Below are 11,714 nucleotides of genomic sequence, written 5' to 3'. Positions count from 1 at the left end.
CAAACACTCATTGACTTCGTGTTACTTAATAACGCCATCTGCTGGTTGTTAAAACAATTAGTTGCTAACAAAATAGTATTATTATTCGCCAATAGATGTCAGGAAGAGTCATATTTTTCAGTTTATCGATTATCGATAAAACACGAATAAAAAGACATTTTCTGAAAATGATTCCTAGCTAGATCGATTTATCGCCCCCGAAACCCCCTATATACTAAATTTCATGAAAATCGTTGGAGCCGATTCCGAGATTCCAATCTATACTATATTAATATTATAAATGCGAAAGTATCTCTGTCTTTCTGTCTGTCTGTCTGTCTGTCTCGCTTTCACGCCAAAACTACTGAACCGATTGTAATGAAATTTTATACACAGATAGTCTAAAGCCTGAGAAAGGACATAGGCTACTTTTTAACTGGAAAAAGGGGTTGTAAGGGGGTGAAAATGCGTAAATTTGGTCAAATTAAGTTAGTTCCAAAAACTCAAAATAGATGGCGCCAAGAGTCCCCTAGATCGCGCTATCGCTTGCTCATGAGTATTTCTATAAGAGGTGGTACCCTGTAGAAATACGTTTTCCGATTCTTTCGATTGTTATAAGTACACGTTATTAACTAATAAGTAATAACTCACCTACCAACTCAGATATCAAATTCAAAAACAACAGCGCCAAAACTACTGAACCGATTGTAATGAAATTTTCTACACAGATAGTTTAAAGCCTGAGAAAGGACAAAGGCTACTTCTTACTGGAAAAAGGGGTTGTAAGGGGGTGTTTATGCGTAAATTTGTTCAAATTAAGTTAGTTCCAAAAACTGGAACAGATGGCGCCTAGAGTCGCCTAGATCGCGCTATCGCTTGCTCATATGTATTTCTATAAGAGGTGGTACCATGTTGAGTTAATATTTGCGATTTTTTTCGATTGTTGTACATGTTATTAAATAACTCACCTACCAACATAGATATCAGAAACAGTCTGTCTACCAATAATAAATAGTTTATGGGCATTGGGCAAAGCTAAGGTTGTGTAATGCATTATGCAGCTAAGTTGTATAACGCTAAATAAGCTTTAAAATTTGGTATAAAAAGTTTAATTAAATAAAAAAAAAACATATTATGTGCACACTACACGGCTGTTTTGGGTATTTTGATTTAAGAGGTACCAGGGTTTTAAAAAGCTTTTGACACCAATTTTGTTGTATATATATATATACAAGAATTGCTCGTTTAAAGGTATAAGATAAGATAATAGTGCCAAACCGCGAGTTGTGACAAATTTTTGGAGCGTCATTATTTTGTGCCTAGAACTTAAAATTTCATGAACTAAAATTTCCGCTGATCCAGCTACGATAAATTATAATAATATTAGTATTATTATATTGCCGTCTCTAGTTTTACAATCTCCGCTTAATTTGAGGTAGTTCAGAAGGTAACTAAATATAATGTGGGTACTGCCTATCCAATTGTTACTAATTTAGGTAAATGGGTTCATTCAAGCAAAATTGCTTTTATTACAATATCTCTGTTGGATGGTTAGGTGGATAGGAACAATGTAGGGCCTTTATTCACTAATCAAGTATGAAAATAAACCAATTTACCTACCGGTCCATCAAGGATGTTTTGCACATAGATGACTTTATTAGGAGGATTATTCCTATTATTTTTAACAAAAAATTGAACCCGACTTCCAAGTTAAAAACAGTATTCTTAAAATGATCCAATAAGTATGAATTAATCCTTATTAAAGTAGTAGTAAGTTTCAAAATTCGATTCTGTACCTACTCAATTTCCATTCGTTTGAAGTCGGTACCAGCCCAGAACTGAGATACTTGACATAGAACTTAGCCGGTACCGACTTTAAAAGAATCATAATTATTGAGTACAGAATTGGTTGAGGTTTAGTCGAATTTTGAAAAAGGCACTAATAAAGAATAAGGATTATTTCATACTTTTTAGATAATTTGAAGAATATTGTTTTATCTTGGAAGTCAGGTTCTATTTTTGTTAAAAAAAAAAGAAAAGTGTCCATGGCGTGATGGACCACAATTAATTAAAATTCATAATATTATTTCAATTATCCTTGGTGCGAAAAATCTAAATAATAAAATAACAAAAAAAGGATATAGACGAACAGTCCATAGACGGCCACAATTTTATAATTAAAAAAAAAAACTTCCAAATTTTATCTTTAAAGGTACAGGAGTTCTGTTCAGTGCCTTTGGATCCAGAGACATCTCCGTATGAATTTCACTTATTGGTAACATGTGATTGAGTCACTAGAAACAACATCTGAACTACCATGTGTGTTTTAATAAATTTCAAAGATTTCGCTCGATTTACTCATAGATCCCATCATCAGATCACCACTTTCGTAATCATTATAACAAATTAAGATTATAATATCCTTTAAAACAACACAAGAGTTTTGAAAATTGGTCCACAGACAGCGAAATAATCATCAAAAACATCTGCTTAGATGCAAAATATCATGGGTCATAATGTGATGACCCATGGTATAATTAGGTGGTCATGATAAGTATTAATCAAATTTATATATTGGATTATGCTTTCAGTTGTTTAGACAACGCCAAAATCCCCGAACCTGTATATATAAGAATTCAATAGTTTTGTTCGGTACCTTCGGAACCAAAGTATAACCTGGTGCAAAATCTTACTTTTTGGTAGCATGTGCTTCGAACATTTCAGAAAAAAATAGTTTACAATACGTAATTACGTTCTTATATTTCTGAATGTGTTTCCTAGTTATTTTAATCGGCAACTTTTTGTTTTTTATATTTTAGTCGATTACTAATTCTGTTATAGCTCTAGTCTTAGAAATAAAATCGACTTTTAAACTTGTTTCATTCTTGTTTAAGTGATCCCTTTTAAGAATATAATAAGTTCTGCAAGAAAATTGTTTTACATTATTTTTCCAGGGTTACATTTTAATTATTAAAATCCATCAATGCATGTAATATATAGTTAAAATATGATTGCTACGTGAAGATGGAAACAGAAGTAAAAAAATATATATTTTATTTTATCGGATATCTGCCTGCTAGAGACTATGGTTTACTTCTATTTTGTGATAATGTTAGTTTTGTTTCTATAATTTCATTGCTATTCTCAGAAGAAAGGCGCTTTACAATCTTAATTTTATTGCAAGGCATTAGATTTTTAGAAAAAATGTATGTTAGCAGACAATTATTAAAAAAATACAATTAGGGTAGATTGCACCAACTTACTTTAACTATTACATAACTTTAACTTAAACTATAACAAAATGTCAAATGAACTATCAAATCTCTAGTCAATAATGGACGCCGTATTTGACGATAACCTTAACCTTAACTGTAACAATAAAAATAAAATTCTTAACCTTTCCAACTCCTCAAACGATCGAGCCCGAAGCCCCCCACAATATGGTAATTAAATGATACTCTAAAAGTATATTATGTTTAGTTTAGGGTACAATAATTTCACTTACAATTTAAAACTTTGTGCCTAAAAAATCATAACCCTCCTGTTTGCTTCGCCTTAGTCGGGTAAAAACAGATTCCTCGCAACACAGCTTAGCTCATCTCCAGTGGAAACGCAGCCTAAACCTGCCCTTTGATATTAAATACAAAGGTATATTACGTACAAAAGATGTTTCCGACAGAGTATTTATTAAGGACAATTTTATTTGAAAGCACATTATACAACTGTTTAGTATAATCGCTTCGTTTACTTAATATCCGTAACAGACGCGGATCGTTCCTCATCGTGACAAGTCTGCGACGAGCAAATTACCGGAACCCATGGGCGTACATTTTATTTGGAGCAATTTAGCCCTGACATTTCTGGATCATCGATCATAAGATCATCACCATCAGACATGTGGTCCAGCGGTTAAGAGGATACACCAGGGGCGAGAGAAATTGAAAATAGGTATTTGAAAATGCATTGCTGTCTCACCAATCTCAAATCTGCCACCGCAGAGCGCGATAGAGACAACACGACAAAAGTACTAATAAAAGAACAGAAAATCTTCGATTCATTGTCCGCTGATTCCTTCTCCAAAACTTAACCGATTTAAGTACTTTTTTCATTAAGAATTAAAGCAAGGCTTGAGCTGTGTTCCTATGTTTTATTTTTTTTTTGTATATTTTAGCCAGTTTTGTTTTCTGGGTGTTTGAACACAGAGGAAAATCTGGCCATTTTTTTGGGTTTTTGGACGTTCTTATCTTTTTTAATTATAAAATTATGAAAAAAAAGAAAACATAGGGACATGCTAATAGTGGCCATAGATATTCAGGAAAAAATTCATAACTCTACCGGAATTATCCAGGGAGGAAACAGGGGACAACGTTTGTATGGAAAAACGGCGGTGTGGACTCCTCTTAAAGCACAGATTTCAGAAGTAAGGTTAAAGTGTAGTTCGGATGTCATGAGAATTGCAAAAACGTTGTGTCCAAGTTTGGCCAACACTATGCAAGCTGATCATCTGATTGTCTGACTAGTATGATCCATGCGTCGAATGGGTATGTAATTATTATTTTTAACAAAACAATGACATTACTTATTCTTCAGTGGACTAAATATTTCTTACTGTTATTTTTTTATGCAATAAGGGGGCAAACGAGCAAATGGGTCACCTGATGGAAAGCAACTTCCGTCGCCCATGGACACTCGCAGCATCAGAAGAGCTGCAGGTGCGTCGCCGGCCTTTTAAGAGGGAATAGGGTAATAGGGGAGGGTAGGGAAGGAAAAAGGGTAGGGGATTGAGCCTCCGGTAAACTCACTCACTGTTTCACGCCGGTTTCCTGTGAGCCCGTGGTATTTCTCCGGTCGCGCCGGCCCATTCGTGCCGAAGCATGGCTCTCCCACGTTATATTTTGATGCACCATAATATGGATTAAAAAATATTGTTAGCCCCTCTCTGCGCTGACGTTGATGTATTAAGCTTGGGGTGGCCATGTTGTGGTGGCATATTGTCCACAGAAGTAAGATGTGAGCTGCTTTTTTGTTGTTTACTGAATTTCTTTAACAATCTATTATATCAACTGTTTTTGTAGATTTTTTTAACAATGCAGTTTTATCAATCAAGTTACATAAATTAGACTTAGATACTATGCAGCTTATAATAATAATTATTATATTTACCAAATAACATGATAAAATAATAATAATAATTAGGCATGTATTGAAGACTATTTCCAGATAAATTAAAGTCTCGTATCCCATTTAAGTAATTTATATATACTTTTGAAAAATATAATTATTGGGACGTGAGTTCAACAACTTAAATTGTCAGAAGACCGAGGCCATCTCCCACTTTTCCATTTACGGCAAAAGTGTCAACTGTCAAGTGACATCCGGTTTGTCTGTCTTCAAAAAAACCGGATGTCTGCTTGAACCTATTCTGAGGCTTGAACCATTTATAATAGTCAAATATAAAGCTTTTTTAATTATAATATACTAGCTGTTGCCCGCGACTTCGTCCGCGTGGACTTCAGTTTATAGCGCGCGATGTCAACAAAATTGGTGTCAAATGCTTTTATGAAAAAACCCTGGTACCCCTTAAATCAATACAGCTGTCCAGTGTGCACACAATAAGTATTTCATTTTTTTTTATATTAAACTTTATATTTTATGCCAAATTTTAAAGCTTATTTAGCCCCCCAATTACACAACTTTACCCATAAACTATTTATCATTGATAGGTTTAAGGTTACGTCACTGCACAGATAAAGTACTGAGTTATTTAATACCTACCGTAGAATAGATCAACAATCGAAAAAAATCGAAACTTAGATGGAAAATGATTCCACCTCTTATAGAAAGACTTTTGAGCAAGCGTCAGCGCGATGTAGAAGACGCACGGCGCCATCAATTATGAATTTTTGGAACTAACTTAATTTGAACAAATTTACGCATTTTCACCCCCTTACAGCCGTTTTTTTCAGTAAAAAAAGTAGCCTATGTCCTTTCTCAGGCTTTAGACTATCTGTATACAAAATTTCATTACAATCAGTTCGGTAGTTTTGGCGTTTGGCGTGAAAGCGAGACTGACAGACAGACAGACAGACAGAGATACTTTCGCATTTATAATATTAGTATAGATTATGTGCACACTGCACAGCTGTTTTTGGGTATTTTGATTAATTAAGGGCCGCGCTACACCGGAATAGCAGCGGCGAGGCGAGCACTTTCAGCGCTGCCATTCCGGTGTAGCGCGGCCCTAAGAGGGTTTTAAAAAGTTTTTAAATTTGACACAAATTTTGTTGACACCGCGCGCTATAAACTAAAGTCCACGTGGACGAAGTCGGCGTACCTATACCTACCTATACATATACCTACTTTATTATATATAACAGCTAGTTATATATAATAAAGTAGGTATGATTAGTTCTGTTACAATAATGAAGTAAAAAATAAAATGCCATCTGTTTTCATATATTAGAATTAAAATGTTGATTGCATTGATATATTTTCTGGATGGAATACAGGCCAACACGGTACACTCGAACTCCTTTATTTTAGAGCGCCTTCTGTTGTCAACTCTTCATTTTATATGTTCTTTATTTTATGTGTGTTTGTAACTGTGATGTGCGCAATAAAGTATATTCATTCATTCATTCATTCATTCATAATGCATGCATTTCTAATATATTATTTTAGAAATGCAGTAGGAGTTCTATAAGACAAGATAGATTTATTATTATAATACCAAGTGATAATATTATTAAACATATTATTCTAACGTATTAAAAACTATAAACAAAAACATAATAACTAATTATAAGTATGATTAGTTCTATGTTACAATGAAGTAAAAAATAAAACGCCATCTGTTGAATGGTATTAGAACTAAAATGTTCATTGCATCGATATATTTCTGGATTTTTTATAATATTATACATAAAATATATTTAAGATTTTTGAAATATTATTTTAATACACATCCAAGACCCAGGAACATTGAAAACTTTTTGTTCCGCCTGCGGGACTCGAACCCAGGACCCCCGGGATGAGCGCTGGCCACGCGTAATGCGAATTAATTTTCATCGATATTTACATGGAAGTAAGATATTTTCCCACATCAAAATGTAGCCTATGTCCTTTCTCAGACTCTAGAATAACTGTGTACAAAATTTCATTGCAATCGGTTCTGTAGTTTTGGCGTGAAAGCGAGACAGACAGACAGGCAGACAGAGGTACTTTCGCATTTATAATATTAGTATGGATAGTATCGATTAATGCTTTATATTTAACGTTAAGTGATAAACTCGGCAAGGCGACCCATTTTTATAGCTGTCCAAGAGGAAATATTCAATAAACTGAACTGTTTTGGGTGTGAATATTTCAGGCAATTACATCAGCCACTTAAGGTTTGCAGACGATATAGTGATGTTTTCCGAAATAATTGAAGAAGTAATAATAATAATAATAATAATAAAACACTTTATTGCTCACAAATACAAAAAATTACACAAAACACAAGCTTAAATTAAAACAGTTATTTAAATATGTGGGCAAAGGCGGTCTTATCGCTAAAAGCGATTTCTTCCAGACAACCTTTGTGTTAACTGGAGAACTTTAATGTAAGCGGAAGTATAGTTATTTGTTTCAGAAATAGGGACGAAAAATTTAAGTATATACGTATATTATTAAATATATAATTATTAATACTATATAGATATATACTCACTATAATAAATACTTAGATACATACATAAAATATTAATACGAATATTAAATAAAGAAGTTACAATCTATACTTTTTCTAAAAGATATTTGTGCAATTTAGATTTAAATATACCAATCGTGTCAGAGTGTCGTATGTCAGATGGTAGTGAGTTCCAAAGAGTTGTGGCCTTAACGGTAAAGGAATTATAATAGTAACCAGATCGAGCAAGAGGTGTTTCCAAAATATTATCCCTATCAGAGCGTAGGCAAAAATTATGACTAGCACCTAGAAATTTAAAGCGTTCCTTAAGATAAATTGGTGCACGAGGGTCATACAGAACTTTGTAAAGGAGAGTGAGAATGTGCTCTTCGCGCCGTAATTTGATGGGTAACCACTTCAGTTTTCGTCTGTATTCGGTAACATGATCAAACTTGCGCAACCCGTAAATGAATCTTATGCAGAAATTTTGGATCCGTTGGAGTTGATTGATCAGTTCCTCACTGAGATCAATAAGGCAGACGTCTGCATAATCAATTATTGATAAGAGAAGTGATTGGGCAAGTTCGATTTTGGTTGTAATCGGTAAGAAATTTTTTAACCTTCTGAGTGACCCAGATGCAGCATAAACCTTACGGCAAATTTTAGAGATGTGCGGAGCCCAAGACAGACAGGAATCAAAGCTGACGCCAAGGTTCTTGACGACACTGGTTATATTTAAGGGTACATTATTCAAAACGATTTGAGGAACTGTAAGATGTTTGAGTTTATCTAGTTGCTTAGTGCTGCCAATGATTATGGCCTGAGATTTTACTGGATTAATAGTTAGTCCATGAAATATGCTCCAATTAAAAATTGTAGTAAGATTTTCGTTGATTTTGCGGATAAGGGCATCAATTTCAGTAACCTCAGCTTGGGAGTAGATTTGAAGGTCATCTGCGTATAAATGGAACTGACATGAGAGCAGAGGTGTTATAAAATTTATAAAAATCGAAAAGAGTAGGGGGGAGAGGACTCCGCCTTGTGGCAATCCGACATCTACATCACACAACCCAGAGTCTTTGCCATCTACGCGGACGCATTGCTGTCTGCCGGCGAGGTAGCTCCTAAACCACGCGATCTCCTTATCTGAGCCAAATACATCTTTAAGCATAGCCAGCAAAATATCGGGGTCAACAGTACAAAAAGCGTTGCTAAAATCTAGGAGTACCATCGCAGTCACAAGTTGGTCTGACATTCCTAAACGAATATCATCTGAGACGTTGACTAAAGCGGTCGTAGTGCTATGTCCTGGACAGAACCCAGACTGATATTTGCTTAGTAAGTTAATTTTTCTTATGAACGAGTTGAGCTGGTTAGAGACTAATCGTTCCAGAATTTTGGAGAGGTATGGAAGAATAGATATGGGCCTAAAATGGGACGGATGTGTTGGATCATTAGTTTTTGGGATAGGTATAACTACTGCAGTGCGCCAACAACTAGGAAAGGAACCTGTACTAAGAGAAAAGTTGAATATGTGACAGAGTACTGGAATAAGTATCTCAGAGCCAATTTCAATCATTTGGCGGCTAATGCCATCGATACCTTCTGCATTAGATGTGATACCGTTCATGCATGTTCTAACTTCGCGTTCAGTAACAGGTTTAAATGAGAACAAAGAATCTTTAGGTTTATTATTGCTTCTTAAAGCATGCAGTGTGGCTTGTTTAATGTTTTTGGCAAAAGGTGGGACTGTAGTAAAGTGGTGATTTAGTGAGTCAAGGTTGACCTTAATTTGCGGGGCAGATCTGGATTTACCAATACCTAATGTCTTCAAAAATGACCAAACTTTGGTAGGATTTCCATTTGCAACAGTTTCATGTATATAGAGACGCTGAGCGTCTCGACACATTCTATTGCAGCGATTACGTAATTCTTTATACCTACGACAATTCTCTTCAGATGGATTATGTCTGTATTTCACCTTCGCAGCATTTCGTTTGGCCATCATGTCTTTAATGTCGTTCGTGAGCCAAGGAGCGGGGAGGTGCTTAAGGCGAACAGGTCGAAGAGGAGCATGAACGTCGAACAAGCGGAGTATAGTATTGTTAAAATTCTCCATCATCGAATCTATTGTTGTAGCACTTAGCACCGCATCCCAGTTTGCACTGCGTAGGTCAGCCATAAATTTTTGTCTATCAATACCGTTCAAACTACGTCTAAGTGTGATTCGTGGCTTAGGCTTAGGGCATTTGATTTTATAGGACAAATAGACAAGGTCGTGATAAGAAAAGGCTTCAGCAGAAAATTGTCCGTGGCAAGCAACGTGTTCGAGAGAAGACACTATACCTAAATCCAAGAGTGACGGCAGGCAGTGAGGTGCGTGATGTGTTGCAGCTGACGGTAAGATATTAAGATTTGTACTTTCAATAATAGTAAGTAATCTTCTAGAACGACTGTCCGCTTTGAGCAGGCACGTGTTAAAATCACCGAAAATTAAAGTGTGTTCGAAAGTCGGGACCAGTGACTCCAGCGTAGACTCAAAAGAGCTAAAATAATCAATGTGCATGTTGGGGCTGTATAATACTCCCAGTAGTATCTTTGTATGTCCTAAAAGAACCTCCAAAAATAAATGTTCGGCTGATTCAGAGTATTGCGATGGTGATGCACTGACGATGTTATACGGAATATGGTTTTTGAGATATATCGCTACTCCACCTCCACCCTTGCCCGTTCTGTCATTGCGGATTAAACGATAACCTGGTAGGCAATAGGAGTAGGAAGAAAGGCAAGGTTTTAAAAAGGTTTCGGACACAAGAATAGCATGCAAGTTTGATATGTCAGAAAAAGTACTTAGTAAATCCGGATAGTGAGCAGGGATGCTTTGTGCATTTATATGCACAACATTAAAATTTTTAGGAAACGTGGAAAAGGTGGAGCTCAGCTGGGAATCTAAGGATGGGGGCAAACTGTAGAAACTATCGTCTGACGACGACTCGCTTTCTGAATTATTGTGACATTGTGATATATTATTATTAGTTGATTGTAACATAAAAATAATTATGTAAATAATGTAATAAATATAATAGTAAAAAGTATAAAAGTAATAAAATAATAAAAGTAATACTACTTATATATTAATTCACAGAAATATATAATAATTATAATATGCAAAAATTTTAAAGTTCACACGCCGGCAGTGTAGAAGAGTTCACTAAAATACATCTAAAGTGTACACACCAAAGTATAAAATAAAACAATAATGTTCAGATACTAAAAAACTTCCACTAGGTTTAAATATAAAACAATACTATTTATGCAGAAATACCAAGCTAACTTCCAATGACTGACTGACAAAATGACTTATAAAGAATAGGTAATAGTTTGGAAAAAGTAATTATTGTGTAATAAGACCACAGAAGAAGTAGAGTTTATGTTAGAGTTGTTACTCGTTGTTAGAGTTGTTACACTTAGCCGCATTTACTGACAGTCCGAAATTGGCAGACCAGGTGTTTATAGCAACAAGATCCCGGTTTAAAGCATCGATGGCCGTAGAGAGATTTTCAATTGTTTCTTGTCTATATAGCTGAAAATCATCAGCATAATATAAATGATGCGCACTGCTAATTATATAGACTAATAAATTAATAAATAAGGAAAATAAAAGGGGAGAAAGTATACCACCTTGAGGAACCCCATCCTCGAGAAGGACCCAATCAGAGAAGGACCCGTCGACGCGTAGTAGGTGGGACAGGATGGACAAGAGGATATCGTGGTTCACATTATTAAAAGCATTAGAAAAATCAATCAGCATTAGGACAGTGACTTTCGATTCCTCCAGCCCTAATGTCACTGGTAATTTTTAACAAGGCGGTAGTGGTACTATGTCCAGGCTTGAATCCAGATTGTAGTGGAGAAAGAAGGTTGTTATGGAATATAAACCTGGACAATTGCTTGTGAACACACGCCTCGATTATTTTAGAGAGGAAAGGGAGTATTGAAATGGGACGGAAATGGGAGGGTTTTGCAGGATTTGGAACTTTTGGTAAGGGACAGACGTAAGCCTTAC

This window comes from Aricia agestis, chromosome 2 (genome assembly GCF_905147365.1).
Source record: "Aricia agestis chromosome 2, ilAriAges1.1, whole genome shotgun sequence".
NCBI classification, from domain to species: Eukaryota; Metazoa; Arthropoda; class Insecta; order Lepidoptera; family Lycaenidae; genus Aricia; species Aricia agestis.
The sequence above is the reverse complement of the archived record's forward strand: the minus strand, read 5'-3'. Positions refer to the sequence as shown.